Raw genomic sequence first — 14657 nt, forward strand, 5'->3', positions numbered from 1 at the left:
TGCGCTGGCAGGCAGGTACAAAAGCATTATCGCCGTACAATGCTTTTGCACCTGTGCAGTGGGGGCGGGGGTACGGGGGGTAGGGCCTCTGACATGCGGGGTGGACTAGCCCTGTGCTGGGCGTCCACCCGCATGTCAGAGTAAATGATCGTAAATGTGCTCAATTTAGCACATCTACGATCAGATCTGAATTACCCCCAAAGTTCAGCAGAAGTAGTAGTATTTGATCAGCTTACAGGGCTGGAACCTTTGCAGTCAATGGTCTTCATGTTGGTATACTGGTGAATGTATACAGTCAGCTAAATATATTAATTAGATCTTACACCTTATGTGTGTGTAATATATATATATATATAAAGATAGAGAGAGAGAGAGAGAGAGAGAGAGAGAGAGAGAGAGAGAGAGAGAGAGAGGGGGGGGGGGGGGGGGGGGGGAGGAGAGGGAGAGACCAACCATAAGGCCCCCCTGTCTTAAGTGCCTGGGGCTGCTGAAGGCATAATCCACAATGGTTTCCATCCAAAATAGGTACACAATCCCTAAGGTGGAGATTTATCAAATTTTGGAGATAAAGTGGAGAGATATAAAGGGTTTTTTGGGGTCTATTCATGAAGCAGTGAAAACAGTGGAGAAAAGGACCAGTAGAGAAGTTGCCCATGGCAACCAATCAGCTTTGAAGGAAGTCCTTATCAAGTACATTCTATAAAAGGGAGATGATGATTGGTTGCCATGGGCAACTTCTTCACTGGCCTGTTTCTCCACTATTTTCACTGCTTCATGAACAAACCACCTTGTACTAAGCCCTGGACAGAGATGAAGTACCAACCAATCAGCTCCTAACTGTCATTTTTCAAATACAGCCTGTAACATACAGTTGGATAAAGTGGACGGAGATTCAGGGGTCTATTTACTAAGCCTTGCATGGAGATAAAGTGGATGGAGATAAAAGTACCAGCCAATCAGCTCCTACCATGTCACAGATTGGGTTTGAAAAATGACAGTTAGGAGCTGGTTGACTGGCACTTTATCTCCATCCAAGGCTTAGTAAATAGACCCCTGAATCTCCGTCCACTTTATCTCTCTCTAAGGCTTAGTATATAGACCCAAAAAGTACCAACCAATTTGCTTTCGTCATTTTTAGAACAGCCTGTAAAATGAAAGTTAGTTAATAAGCTGGTACCGTAGCTCTCTCCACTTTATCTCTCTCTAAGGTCAGGTACACATCAGAACGCTGTGTAGCTGGCCGATCAGAAGGGCTGCAGGACCCTGTATTATGCAGTGCGTACAAACTTGCACGATGGCGCAATGTAGGATGCCATGCATCGTACAAAATATCTTCCACTTGGCCTTGCAGGATGGCCGACCAATCTACGGGAGCACGCCACTGGGCATACCCACTTAACGATTTGCCCAATTCAGCATTCTGATTTGCCTATAACTAATCGGGCCAATATCGTTTAAGTGTGTACCCACCCTAACCTTTGATGCATCTCCTTATTTATAAATGTAGTGGATGGAGGGGAGGAGGGTTAACACAAGAAAACAAGCCTATAAGTGTTTGAGAACAAATACATGAGATAAACATAAGAAATACAGTATTTTCCTCTAGCTATGTGTGGGCAATGGGTATATTAACTTCTGCCAACTTGCCTGGGCTACAGTCCAGTATGTGACTAGTACACTTCATTCTCCATAATGCATTATGTGGAATCTGTTCTGTATAGATAAGGTTTAGTTTTATTTTTTTAAACTAACTTAGGTTATGGAGTCACTCCTGCATGAATACATCTACATGAAAGCATCTTCTTGGTGATTAAGTTATGAAGATCCCACTGCGAGCAAGTAGCAGCTTCTCTAAAGAACTTTGGGAGGCTCCCAGTCTGCTCACTGCCCAAGAGCCCCTTGTCAGCCAATATTTCTGGACAGCTGAATGACTGCCAATAAACTGATTCATATTCACACTAGAAAAGTCTTTCATTATAAACACGTACATACAGTATATCAATACGCAGTAAATTTATGTGGGTTTTTGGCACATTAGCTGATTAATCAGTAAGTTGCTTCATAGTTTAGAGCAGGGGTGGGGAACCTTTTTTCTACAAAGGGCCATTTGGATATTTATAAAATCCTTCGGGGGCCATACAAAAAGTATCAACTTAAAAATTAGCCCGCCCCCAGTAGTTATGTCCCAAGTCAGTAGTTATGCCCCCAGTCATGACATCTCTCCCATAGCACCGCACAGCCGCATATTTACACTGCCTGAGCCAGAAGCCGGAGCGAGCTCCTGCCTCCGGCTGCTGCTGAGGAGAAGGAGCCGGGTGCCCACTGGTAACAAAATCTCAGTGGGCACCTGGCATCTCCCTCAGTTAGGTGAGCCTGGCCAGATCAAGTGGCTTGGCGGGCCTTATACGGCCCGCGGGCCTGAGGTTCCCCACCCCTTGTTTAGAGGAACGGTTAAATGAAGAAATAATTACACCGAAAAACATGTCTGGAATTCTGCTACAAATCACTTTATTGCCCAGGCAGCAAAATAGATTGCAAGCTTTTATGAGTAAGGGATGTATTAGTTGAATACAAAGGAAGGTTTTGTTTGCGCCAGTTGCCAGGTGTAGACTCTCTACATGAAATTAATTTCACATATGAAATTTGGATGCAGATGTATTGAGCCTGGAGAAGTGATAAAGGAGTGATAAGTGGAAAATGATAACGCACCAGCCAATCAGCTCCTAAATGTCATTTTTCAAACCTGTAATGATTGACTGGTGCGTTATCACCTTGCGCTTATCACTGCTTTATCACCTCTCCAGGTTAATACATCTGCCCGTTGGTGACTGCTATAAACAGGACACAAAAGTTTGTAAAATATTTAATTTTATATATATATATATATATATATATATAACTCACTGGTTTTCGGCTGTAAATAACGTATCCTTGCTTTACCTAAGTTGTCATCTGCTAATTAGTGGTGCCGAGTTCATTATCCAAGTACACCAACAGGACATTTTATTGGTACAGGTTGAGTATCCCATATCCAAATATTCCGAAATACGGAATATTCCGAAATACGGACTTTTTTGAGTGAGAGTGAGATAGTGAAACCTTTGTTTTTTGATGGCTCAATGTACACAAACTTTGTTTAATACACAAAGTTATTAAAAATATTGTATTAAATGACCTTCAGGCTTTGTGTATAAGGTGTATATGAAACATAAATGAATTGTGTGTATGTACACACACTTTGTTTAATGCACAAAGTTATAAAAAATATTGGCTAAAATTACCTTCAGGCTGTGTGTATAAGGTGTATATGTAACATAAATGCATTCTGTGCTTATATTTAGGTCCCATCACCATGATATCTCATTATGGTATGCAATTATTCCAAAATACGGAAAAATCCGATATCCAAAATACCTCTGGTCCCAAGCATTTTGGATAAGGGAGACTCAACCTGTATTTGCCTAAAGTTATTCAGTGCTACAAATGAGGAATTGCCAATTACTTCAAACAATCTGCTCCTACAACACAAATAGACATATTTCAAAATGAACATCAGTGATCCCTGAAATGATAAGTATAGATGAAAATTTCCTTTAAAATGATGTTGGGGGGAAAAACATGAATCATACTCGTTTCTTTTCCTATAACTGCCAGACCTTGATTTAAACCAGTGGTTCTCAAACTGTGTGCCGTGGCACCCTGGGGTGCCTCAGGACACTTGCAGGGGTGCCTTGGATTGGTGGCCCAGGACCAATTCAAATTTTCTATGGTCAATGTAATAGGCAAAACCAGTGCTGGTGGCTGCAAATCCTAAAATATGTGGATGAACAGAAGCAAATCCTGTCCCTCACCACACAATTCAACCTAAAGGTCCATACACACTAGCCGATTTTGAGCTCAAAGTAGCTCACTTTTGGTGTTTTGAGCTACTTTAAGCCCAAGCTCGGCCAGTGGGTATGGCCGGGTGATGAGCGGTGAGCGCTGATGCACGCTCCCGCATCATCGCTGGCCGCCGCCGTCCGTCGGGCTGTTGAACAGCTGAGAGAAGCACTTTCCACAGTCTCCTACTGTGGAAAGTGCTTCATAACCCGTGAATATCGCTGGGCACAGGGAAAATAGCTCAGTGTGTATGCACTGAGCTACTTTCCTGTCAGCGATGTTCACGATCATCGTTGTGCATACACGCTGGGCAAAAACGCTACCTGCACCCCTTGGACACAATTGGACTATGCATCTTCCACATCCTGCATTTGGATTTCATCTTTGACTTATGTGACCTGGACCAGACCTCATCATTTTACCACGTATGGATATGCATTTCTGGGCCATTCCAGTGGAGCTGTGAATCCGGCTACAGGGGACTCCCTTTGCCACAGCAGTGCCGTCTGCCAATACCAGGACCCAACATTTGCTTAGCCTGGACAGCCACATGCAGCCAGGACCCACCAGATCCAACTCGTGATTGAACTTTTCCAAATAGGTCATATTCAAGGAACAGGACACATCGCTTTTATATTACCATTTCATCATGAACAGTGATCGCGCCGAGTGAAAAAAATTGTGGGTCCCAGGGACCCATTACGTTAAAAAATTGGGGTCCTACTCCACTGTTTCGGGGTCCTATCACGTATTATGGGGGTAGAAGCAGGGGGAAGCTGGTTAGAGCTGGAGGTAGAGGCAGGGAGAAGTTAGGGTAGAGCTAGGGGTAGAAGGGGTAAGGGCAGGAAGTGCTGGGGGTAGAGAGGGGTAAGTGCAGACAGCAGTTGGGATAGTGCTGAGGGGCAAGGAAGGGGATAGGGGCAGGCAGTGCTGGGGGTAGTGAGGGGCTAAAGGTAGATAGCAGTTGGGGTAGTACTGGGGGGGCAAGACGGGGGTTAGGGGTAGTCAATACTGGGGGTAAGGAGGAGGAAAGGATAGATAGCAGCAGGGGCAAGTAGTGTTCAATGCTGTAAGTGTAATAACACTTAAAAAAATCCTGTGATCCTAGCTCACCGCTCTCACTACAGCCGCACACTGCAATCACTGCACCCTTACTAAAGACACACACTATAATCACTGCACCCCCACTACTGCCACACACTGCAATCACTGCGCCCTCACTGCAATCACTGCTCCCTTACTAAAGACACACACTATAATCACTGCGCCCTCACTACTGCCACACTGCAATCACTACGCCCTCACTACTGTCGCACACTGCAATCACTGCGCACTCACTACTGCCACGCACAGCAATCACTGCGCTCTCACTACTGCCACACACTGCAATCACTGCGCTCTCACTACTGCCACACACTGCAATCACTGCGCTCTCACTACTGCCACACACTGCAATCACTGCGCTCTCACTACTGCCACACACTGCAATCACTGCGCTCTCACTACTGCCACACACTGCAATCACTGCGCCCTCACTACTGCCACACACTGCAATCACTGCACTCTCACTACTGCCACGCACTGCAATTACTGCGCTCTCACTACTGCCACACACTGCAATCACTGCGCCCTCACTACTGCCACACACCGCAATCACTACTACCCTGCCACTACAGCGACACACTGCCTTCTGTGTACTTTCTCTGCTTCCCCTTCTCCGTTCTTATTGCAACTATGTCCTGCCTGCAGCGGCCCGTCACCTTGTGGATGCCCGCCTCTGGCGGTCCTGGCCTCTGTTGGAGGTCCCCGCGAGGTGAGGCATCGGCCTGTCTGGTTCACCAATCCAGGGGGCAGTGCTCTCAGGTGGCCAGCTCCCCTCTGCCGATAGCACAGCAGAACGGTCTGTGGAGAACTGTGGAGCGGCGCTGAGGCCACGGGATGTCGGCAGGGGCATAACTAGAACTTTGGGAGCACCATAGCAAAATTTTGTAAAGGGTCACCTTTCTACAGAGAGGGGAGGTAGAGGGTGACAAAAACCCAAGGATAGAGTGGGAGTACAGCGTAACACAGAAACGAGTAGCGTGTGCGTACAAGGTGGCATAAACACACAGAAGGATAGGGTGTACAGAGTGTGACACAGGGGTAAGGGGTACAGAGTGCCATACACATATGGGTAGAGGAGTACAAACACACACACACACACACACACGGGGTAATGGGTGCAGGGTGTCACGCACAGTGGGAAGGGTGTGTACATTGTGTCACACATACACAGGGTAGGGGGTACAGTGCAGGGTGTCATACACTGGGTGGGGGTACAGGGTGTCACACAGGGGAAGGGGGTGTACACTGTCACACATGGGAGTATAGGGGGGTACAGTGTGTCACACATACAGTACAGGGTGTCATACAGGGGAAGGGGGTGTACACTGTCACACATGGGAGTATAGGGGGGTACAGTGTGTCACACATACAGTACAGGGTGTCACACAGGGGAAGGGGGTGTACACTGTCACACATGGGAGTATAGGGGGGTACAGTGTGTCACACATACAGTACAGGGTGTCACACAAAGGAAGGGGGTGTACACTGTCACACATGGGAGTATAGGGGTGTACAGTGTGTCACACATACAGTACAGGGTGTCATACACTGGGTGGGTACAAGTAATAACACACACACAGTGGTACAGTTTGTCACACAATGACTGCATGGGCAGTAACAGGCAGGGTACGGTCCCCGGGCTGTAAGTTACCTGTGTCCAGCACCCAGCAGTTCAGCGTTGTCCTGGTACTGCTAGCCCTGGCTCCTGGGCACACACCAATTCACAAGCTGTAGGATCAGTACGTATGTCTGGCGGGAAGAGCTGCCCATGTCCCCCTGGGACACCCGGCAGCTCCTGCTTGGCTCCCCACTCATGCAAGGCCAGCCGTACGTGTGACCGCTCACAAAGAATACCTCACAACCTGGGCACAGCAGATTCCGCCCAGTGGTGGGTCCCTCTGCGCAGTCTCTCCGAACTGCAGCCACCGCTTCAGCACCGCTACCCACCGGAGAAGGGATGTTTGCAGTGTGTCTGGTGCGGGGGATGCGGCCCACGGTATCGGGATTCCAGCGGCTCTGGCATCGGCTGCAGGTGCTGTTCGCGCGGGAGGGACTAGTGGGCAGGCGGAAGTTAACGCTCCTGATCGCGGCTCCCTGCTGACGGCACATGTACTTTTTCAGAATGGGTGGGGGTCAGTGGGGACGCGTCCTGTGGGATTGGCTATAAATTTAATGAACGTCTGCCTTGCCCGGCAGCTCCTCCTCCACTTGTAAAGTCCTCTCTGCAGCTGGGCAAGGGAGACATCAATTATTAAACCTGTAGCCAATCCAGGCGGAGCGCATCCCCGGGGACCCACCCACTTTGAAAAAGTGAGTCACCGGGCACCAATATCGCGTAAAATACGCGCCATAGCGCGTTTTTGCGAACACTGATGAATGTGGAATCCAGAATTCCAAAGGGGTGACGATTCCATTCTAATTCATGCTCTAACTGCAGTTGTCAGATATTACATATGTATTTTTTATGAATTACACTTTGAGATAATTTTATAAGAAAATAATTTATTAATCATTTTTAGTAATAAATATTCATATTATATTATTTCATTTGTTTTTGTATCCTTTCCTCAAAGCAAGCTCGGTGTCCCTTGATTTATGCTAATACCTTTCGGGATTGACCATCCCTAAATTTTACACAGCAGCTTAGAGATTAGTGCCCATTCTGGTGCCGGTTTTCTGGAATACAGTATTGTTTCCTTTCTTTTTGCACAAAAACGCCCAGTGTGTATGCACCTTAAGGATGACATATAAACCAAATGTACTTTATTTAATATTTATTTTAAAATTTCTCAATAAGAAACTTTTGGCCTAGGGGTGCCGTGAAATAAAATTATGATACTCTAGGGCAGTGGTTCTCAAACTCGGTCCTCAGGACCCCACACAGTGCATGTTTTGCAGGTAACCCAGCAGGTGCACAGGTGTATTAATTACTCACTGACACATTTTAAAAGGTCCACAGGTGGAGTTCATTATTTCACTTGCGATTCTGTGAGGAGACCTGCAAAACATGCACTGTGTGGGGTCCTGAGGACAGAGTTTGAAAACCTCACAGCTGTGGGAAACATCCCGTGCCGCAGAGTGTTTTTGAATTTCCAGCCACCAGCAATTGAATTTCCCCCTTTAGATCTTATAGAGCACTTTGTGAAGACACTATGGAAGTTACTGAGGAATCTCTTTAGGGACATCAGGGGTAATTCAGAGTTGATCGCAGCCGCAAATTTGTTAGCAGTTCGGCAAAACCATGTGCACTGCAGGGGGGGGGGGGGGGGGCAGATATAACATGTGTAGAGAGCATTAGATTTGGGTGGGTTAGTTTGTTTCTGTGCAGGGTAAATACTAGCTGCCTTATTTTTACACTGCAATTTAGATTTCAGTTTGAATACAGCCCACCCAAATCTAACTCTCTCTGCACATGTTATATCTGCCCCCCCTTGCAGTGTACATGGTTTTGCCCAACTGCTAACAAATTTGCTGCTGCGATCAACTCTGAGTTAGGCCCATCATCCAGTCCCAAAGGAACAGTTTCTGGGATTAGAGCGGAGTTTCCCACACTCTGTCATTACAGTCCAGGTTAAGGATATACATGATTAAGCACAGTTGAATTAATTAGTACCTCACTCAATTTTATTTAACCTTCTGGGACCAACCATGGATATCCTTAAAACTTGGACTGCAATGGCAGAGGTTACATGCCCCCGCTATTATGGTTACCTGGCTTAAAATACTTGGCTTCCTTTTCCACGTGGCAAAACTATTAACACTAGCCTATTCATAACACAGTTACTTCTGCCTTAAACTTTACAGCAATACAAGCCTTTAACAACTAGCTGGATCTCGCTGACTTTCTGGGAAACAACCAAAAGAGCGGGTGATCGCCGGAGTCTGCCAATCTCTCTAGATGGGGTCAAAGATATATGTGGTACCCAGCGCACAACATGATAATGTGATTGTCCTCATCATCATCACACTATGGCCCTCATTCCGAGTTGTTCGTTCGCAAGTTGCTTTTAGCAGCTTTGCACACGCTAAGCCGCCGCCTACTGGGAGTGAATCTTAGCTTAGCAGAATTGGAAACGAAAGATTCGCAATATTGCGAAAAGACTTCTCTGTGCAGTTTCTGAGTAGCTCGAGACTTACTCTGCCAGTGCGATCAGTTCAGTGCTTGTCGTTCCTGGTTTGACGTCACAAACACACCCAGCGTTCGCCCAGACACTCCTCCGTTTCTCCAGCCACTCCCGCGTTTTTCCCAGAAACGGCAGCGTTTTTTCACACACACCCATAAAACGGCCAGTTTCCGCCCAGAAACACCCACTTCCTGTCAATCACATTACGATCAGCAGAACGAAGAAAAAACCTCGTAATGCCGTGAGTAAAATACCTAACTGCATATCAAATTTACTTGGCACAGTCGCAGTGCGAACATTGCGCATGCGCAATTAGCGGAAAATCGCTGCGATGCGAAGAAAATTACCGAGCGAACAACTCGGAATGACCACCTATATACCCACTGCCATGGCAGGTAGAGAGTTATTATGCAAGTCATAATGCCCCAGGGGACTCCGCATGGAGGGACGGGGATTACTCATCGCCATATTTGTATGCTTTTTTTCCTGACAAATAGAGGAAGGGAGGGAGAGGTAAGAATCCAAACCAGTATCATGACTAAAGGTGGGTACTCACGGAGAGATCCATGCTTAAAATCTAAGCAATCTGACTAGATTGCTTAGATTTTAAGCACAGATGACTCGTGTGTATCCCCCACAGCGATAGCGATGCGCAGCCCCGCGCATCGCTATCGCCGGTGCTAGATTGGCCTGCATGCAGGCTCAATCTAGCACATCGCTCATTTCACCCGCTGGGTGAAATGAGCCCCCCCCCCCGTCCTCCCCCGCATCGCTCAGCACACATCTCTCCCGTGTATATGGGCCTTAAGGCCCTATGAGATCTTAATCAGAGTCTGTTCTGCCCCCGACCCGCATGTATCAACCCCTCCACGTTTCACAGTGAGGAGATCCTGAAAATTTGGTAACTATACAATTAGCATTATAACTGTTCTGACCCTTTCACAAACAGGCAAATTTACTAATACCATCACAGAGCAAGCCACAAATGTTCTGACAGAAGATTTAAAAGCCAACTAAAATAGAAATACTAGTTGAAAATAAAAATAAAAAACTCTGCAATATTACACAGTTTTCCCAAAGAGTTGCAAGACACCAGGCAAATACAGAAAATTCCTCATGACAAGGTAGATTTCACAGTGACAATTTTCCTTCTAGATGTCAGGGAAAACTAAGAACAGGAATAGGAGCCGCTGTACTATTAAAGTCACGTTAGGAAGCATTGGTTGCTAAATAAAAAGCAAAACTAACCTCCCACATTTGCATAAGGTAACAGTATAGACTAAAGGCCTCCAGACATCAGCAATCAATTGGGACAATTTGGCGTTTTGCAGATTTGGTAAAAAATCTGTATGGGGTTCACAGATCGCAGATTCAGACCAAAAATCAATTGGGGCTGTAGATTGCTAGTGTATGGTAACAATCAGCAGATTAGCAGACCATTACTACTGTAGTAAAATAATGAGCCTTTCAATATTGGCAGATCTGTATTTGCTGAAAATGATCTGCAAATCACTGAAAACATCTGTAATGTATGGGTGCAGATTGGGGCATTGGGGAATATTTAAATTGGGGGAAACAAGTCACAGAATCCGGGAATTGTATTTTTTGTGATTGATGATCTATGGAAGTCTTTATGAAAACATTTCCTGCAAAAAAAATAAAAATAAGATTTTACTCACCGATAAATCTATTTCTCGTAGTCCGTAGTGGATGCTGGGGACTCCGTCAGGACCATGGGGAACAGCGGCTCCGCAGGAGACAGGGCACAAAAAGTAAAAGCTTTTGGACCTGGGTGGTGTGCACTGGCTCCTCCCCCTATGACCCTCCTCCAAGCCTCAGTTAGGATACTGTGCCCGGACGAGCGTACACAATAAGGAAGGATTTTGAATCCCGGGTAAGACTCATACCAGCCACACCAATCACACCGTACAACTTGTGATCTGAACCCAGTTAACAGTATGATAACAGAGGAGCCTCTGAAAAGATGGCTCACTACAACAAAAACCCGATTTTGTTAACAATAACTATGTACAAGTATTGCAGACAATCCGCACTTGGGATGGGCGCCCAGCATCCACTACGGACTACGAGAAATAGATTTATCGGTGAGTAAAATCTTATTTTCTCTAACGTCCTAAGTGAATGCTGGGGACTCCGTCAGGACCATGGGGATTATACCAAAGCTCCCAAACGGGCGGGAGAGTGCGGATGACTCTGCAGCACCGAATGAGAGAACTCCAGGTCCTCCTCAGCCAGGGTATCAAATTTGTAGAATTTAGCAAACGTGTTTGCCCCTGACCAAGTAGCTGCTCGGCAAAGTTGTAAAGCCGAGACCCCTCGGGCAGCCGCCCAAGATGAGCCCACTTTCCTTGTGGAATGGGCTTTTACAGATTTTGGCTGTGGCAGGCCTGCCACAGAATGTGCAAGCTGAATTGTACTACAAATCCAACGCGCAATAGTCTGCTTAGAAGCAGGAGCACCCAGCTTGTTGGGTGCATACAGGATAAACAGCGAGTCAGATTTCCTGACTCCAGCCGTCCTGGAAACATATATTTTCAGGGCCCTGACTACGTCCAGCAACTTGGAGTCCTCCAAGTCCCTAGTAGCCGCAGGCACCACAATAGGTTGGTTTAGGTGAAACGCTGAAACCACCTTAGGAAGAAATTGAGGACGAGTCCTCAATTCCGCCCTATCCGAATGAAATATCAGGTAAGGGCTTTTATAGGATAAAGCCGCCAATTCAGATACTCGCCTGGCAGAAGCCAGGGCCAACAACATTACCACTTTCCATGTGAGATATTTTAATTCCACCGTGGCAAGTGGCTCAAACCAATGTGATTTTAGGAATCCCAAAACTACATTGAGATCCCAAGGTGCCACTGGGGGCACAAAGGGAGGCTGTATATGCAGTACCCCTTTTACAAAAGTCTGAACTTCAGGAAATGAAGCCAATTCTCTCTGAAAGAAAATCGACAAGGCCGAAATTTGAACCTTAATGGACCCTAACTTTAGGCCCATGGACAGTCCTGTTTGCAGGAAATGTAGGAAACGACCTAGTTGAAATTCCTCTGTCGGGGCCTTCTTGGTCTCGCACCACGCAACATATTTTCGCCAAATACGGTGATAATGCTGTGCGGTTACATCCTTCCTAGCTTTAATCAGGGTAGGAATAACTTCATCTGGAATGCCTTTTTCCTTCAGAATCCGGCGTTCAACCGCCATGCCGTCAAACGCAGCCGCGGTAAGTCTTGGAGCAGACAGGGTCCCTGCTGAAGCAGGTCCCTTCTTAGCGGCAGAGGCCACGGGTCCTCTGTGAGCATCTCTTGAAGTTCCGGGTACCAAGTCCTTCTTGGCCAATCCGGAGCCACTAGTATAGTTCTTACTCCTCTCCGTCTTATAATTCTCAGTACCTTGGGTAAGAGAGGCAGAGGAGGGAACACATACACCGACTGGAACACCCAAGGTGTTACCAGAGCGTCCACAGCTATTGCCTGCGGGTCTCTTGACCTGGCGCAATACCTGTCTAGTTTTTTGTTGAGGCGTGACGCCATCATGTCCACCTTTGGTTTTTCCCAACGGTTCACAATCATGAGGAAGACTTCCGGATGAAGTCCCCACTCTCCCGGGTGTAGGTCGTGTCTGCTGAGGAAGTCTGCTTCCCAGTTGTCCACTCCCGGAATGAACACTGCTGACAGTGCTATCACATGATTTTCCGCCCATTGCAGAATCCTTGCAGCTTCTGTCATTGCCCTCCTGCTTCTTGTGCCGCCCTGCCTGTTTATGTGGGCGACTGCTGTGATGTTGTCCGACTGGATCAACACCGGCTGACCCTGAAGCAGAGGCTTTGCTAGGCTTAGAGCATTGTAAATTGCCCTTAGTTCCAGTATATTTATGTGAAGTGAAGTCTCCAGGCTTGACCACACTCCCTGGAAGTTTCTTTCTTGTGTGACTGCTCCCCAGCCTCTCAGGCTGGCATCCGTGGTCACCAGGATCCAGTCCTGAATGCCGAATCTGCGGCCCTCTAGGAGATGAGCACTTTGCAGCCACCACAGAAGAGATACCCTTGTCCTTGGAGACAGGGTTATTTTCTGATGCATCTGAAGATGCGATCCGGACCATTTGTCCAGCAGATCCCACTGAAAAATTATTGCGTGGAATCTGCCGAATGGAATCGCTTCGTAAGAAGCCACCATTTTTCCCAGGACCCTTGTGCATTGATGCACTGACACCTTTCCTGGTTTTAGGAGGTTCCTGACTAGCTCGGATAACTCCCTGGCTTTCTCCTCCGGGAGAAACACCTTTTTCTGGACTGTGTCCAGAATCATCCCTAGGAACAGCAGACGTGTCGTCGGAATCAGCTGCGATTTTGGAATATTTAAAATCCACCCGTGCTGTTGTAGTACTTCTTGAGATAGTGCTACTCCGACTTCTAACTGTTCTCTGGACCTTGCCCTTATTAGGAGATCGTCCAAGTAAGGGATAATTAATACGCCTTTTCTTCGAAGAAGAATCATCATTTCGGCCATTACCTTGGTAAAGACCCGGAGTGCCGTGGACAACCCAAACGGCAGCGTCTGAAACTGATAATGACAGTTCTGTATTACGAACCTGAGATACCCTTGGTGAGAAGGGCAAATTGGGACATGGAGATAGGCATCCTTGATGTCCAGAGACACCATATAGTCCCCTTCTTCCAGGTTCGCTATCACTGCTCTGAGTGATTCCATCTTGAATTTGAACCTTTTGATATAAGTGTTCAAAGATTTTAGATTTAAAATCGGTCTCACCGAACCGTCTGGTTTCGGTACCACAAACAGTGTGGAGTAATATCCCTTCCCTTGTTGTAGGAGGGGTACTTTTATTATCACCTGTTGGGAGTACAGCTTGTGAATGGCTCCCAATACCGCCTCCCTGTCGGAGGGAGCTATTGGTAAAGCAGACTTCAGGAACCGGCGAGGGGGAGACGTCTCGAATTCCAATTTGTACCCCTGAGATACTACTTGCAGGATCCAGGGGTTCACTTGCGAGTGAGCCCACTGCGCGCTGAAATTTCTGAGACGACCTCCCACCGTACCGGAGTCTGCTTGTAAGGACTTGGCAGAAGCGGAAGAGGGCTTCTGTTCTTGGGAAGAAGCTGTCTGCTGCAGTCTTTTTCCCCTTCCTCTACCCCGGGGCAGATATGACTGTCCTTTTGTCCGCTTGCCTTTATGGGAACGAAAGGACTGATGCTGAAAAGACGGTGTCTTTTTCTGTTGAGAGGTGACTTGAGGTAAAAATGTGGATTTCCCAGCCGTTGCCGTGGTTACCAGGTCTGATAGACCGACCCCAAATAACTCCTCCCCTTTATACGGCAATACCTCCATGTGCCGTTTTGAATCCGCATCACCTGACCACTGTCGCGTCCATAACCCTCTTCTGGCAGAAATGGACAGCGCACTTACTCTTGATGCCAGAGTGCAAATATCTCTCTGTGCATCTCGCATATATAAAAATGCATCTTTTAATTGCTCAATAGTCAATAAAATACTGTCCCTATCCAGGGTATCAATA

General features: G+C 46.9%; 1 protein-coding gene across 3 annotated transcripts in view; it reads right to left on the bottom strand.

Moving 5' to 3' along the window:
* LOC134927318 (phosphatidylinositol 5-phosphate 4-kinase type-2 alpha) overlaps positions 1-14657 on the bottom strand; it is a 261728-nt gene that overhangs the window by 217074 nt on the left and 29997 nt on the right. The window contains exon 1 of one of the 3 annotated variants that reach the window (XM_063921583.1): positions 6635-7127. The exons of the other annotated variants lie outside the window; for them this stretch is intronic. The gene's annotated coding sequence lies outside the window, so the exon portion shown is untranslated. Of the gene's footprint in view, positions 1-6634; positions 7128-14657 lie in introns of those variants that run through there. 3 annotated transcript variants of the gene reach the window in all.

Source organism: Pseudophryne corroboree, chromosome 5, assembly GCF_028390025.1.
Source record: "Pseudophryne corroboree isolate aPseCor3 chromosome 5, aPseCor3.hap2, whole genome shotgun sequence".
In the NCBI taxonomy this organism is placed as follows: Eukaryota; Metazoa; Chordata; class Amphibia; order Anura; family Myobatrachidae; genus Pseudophryne; species Pseudophryne corroboree.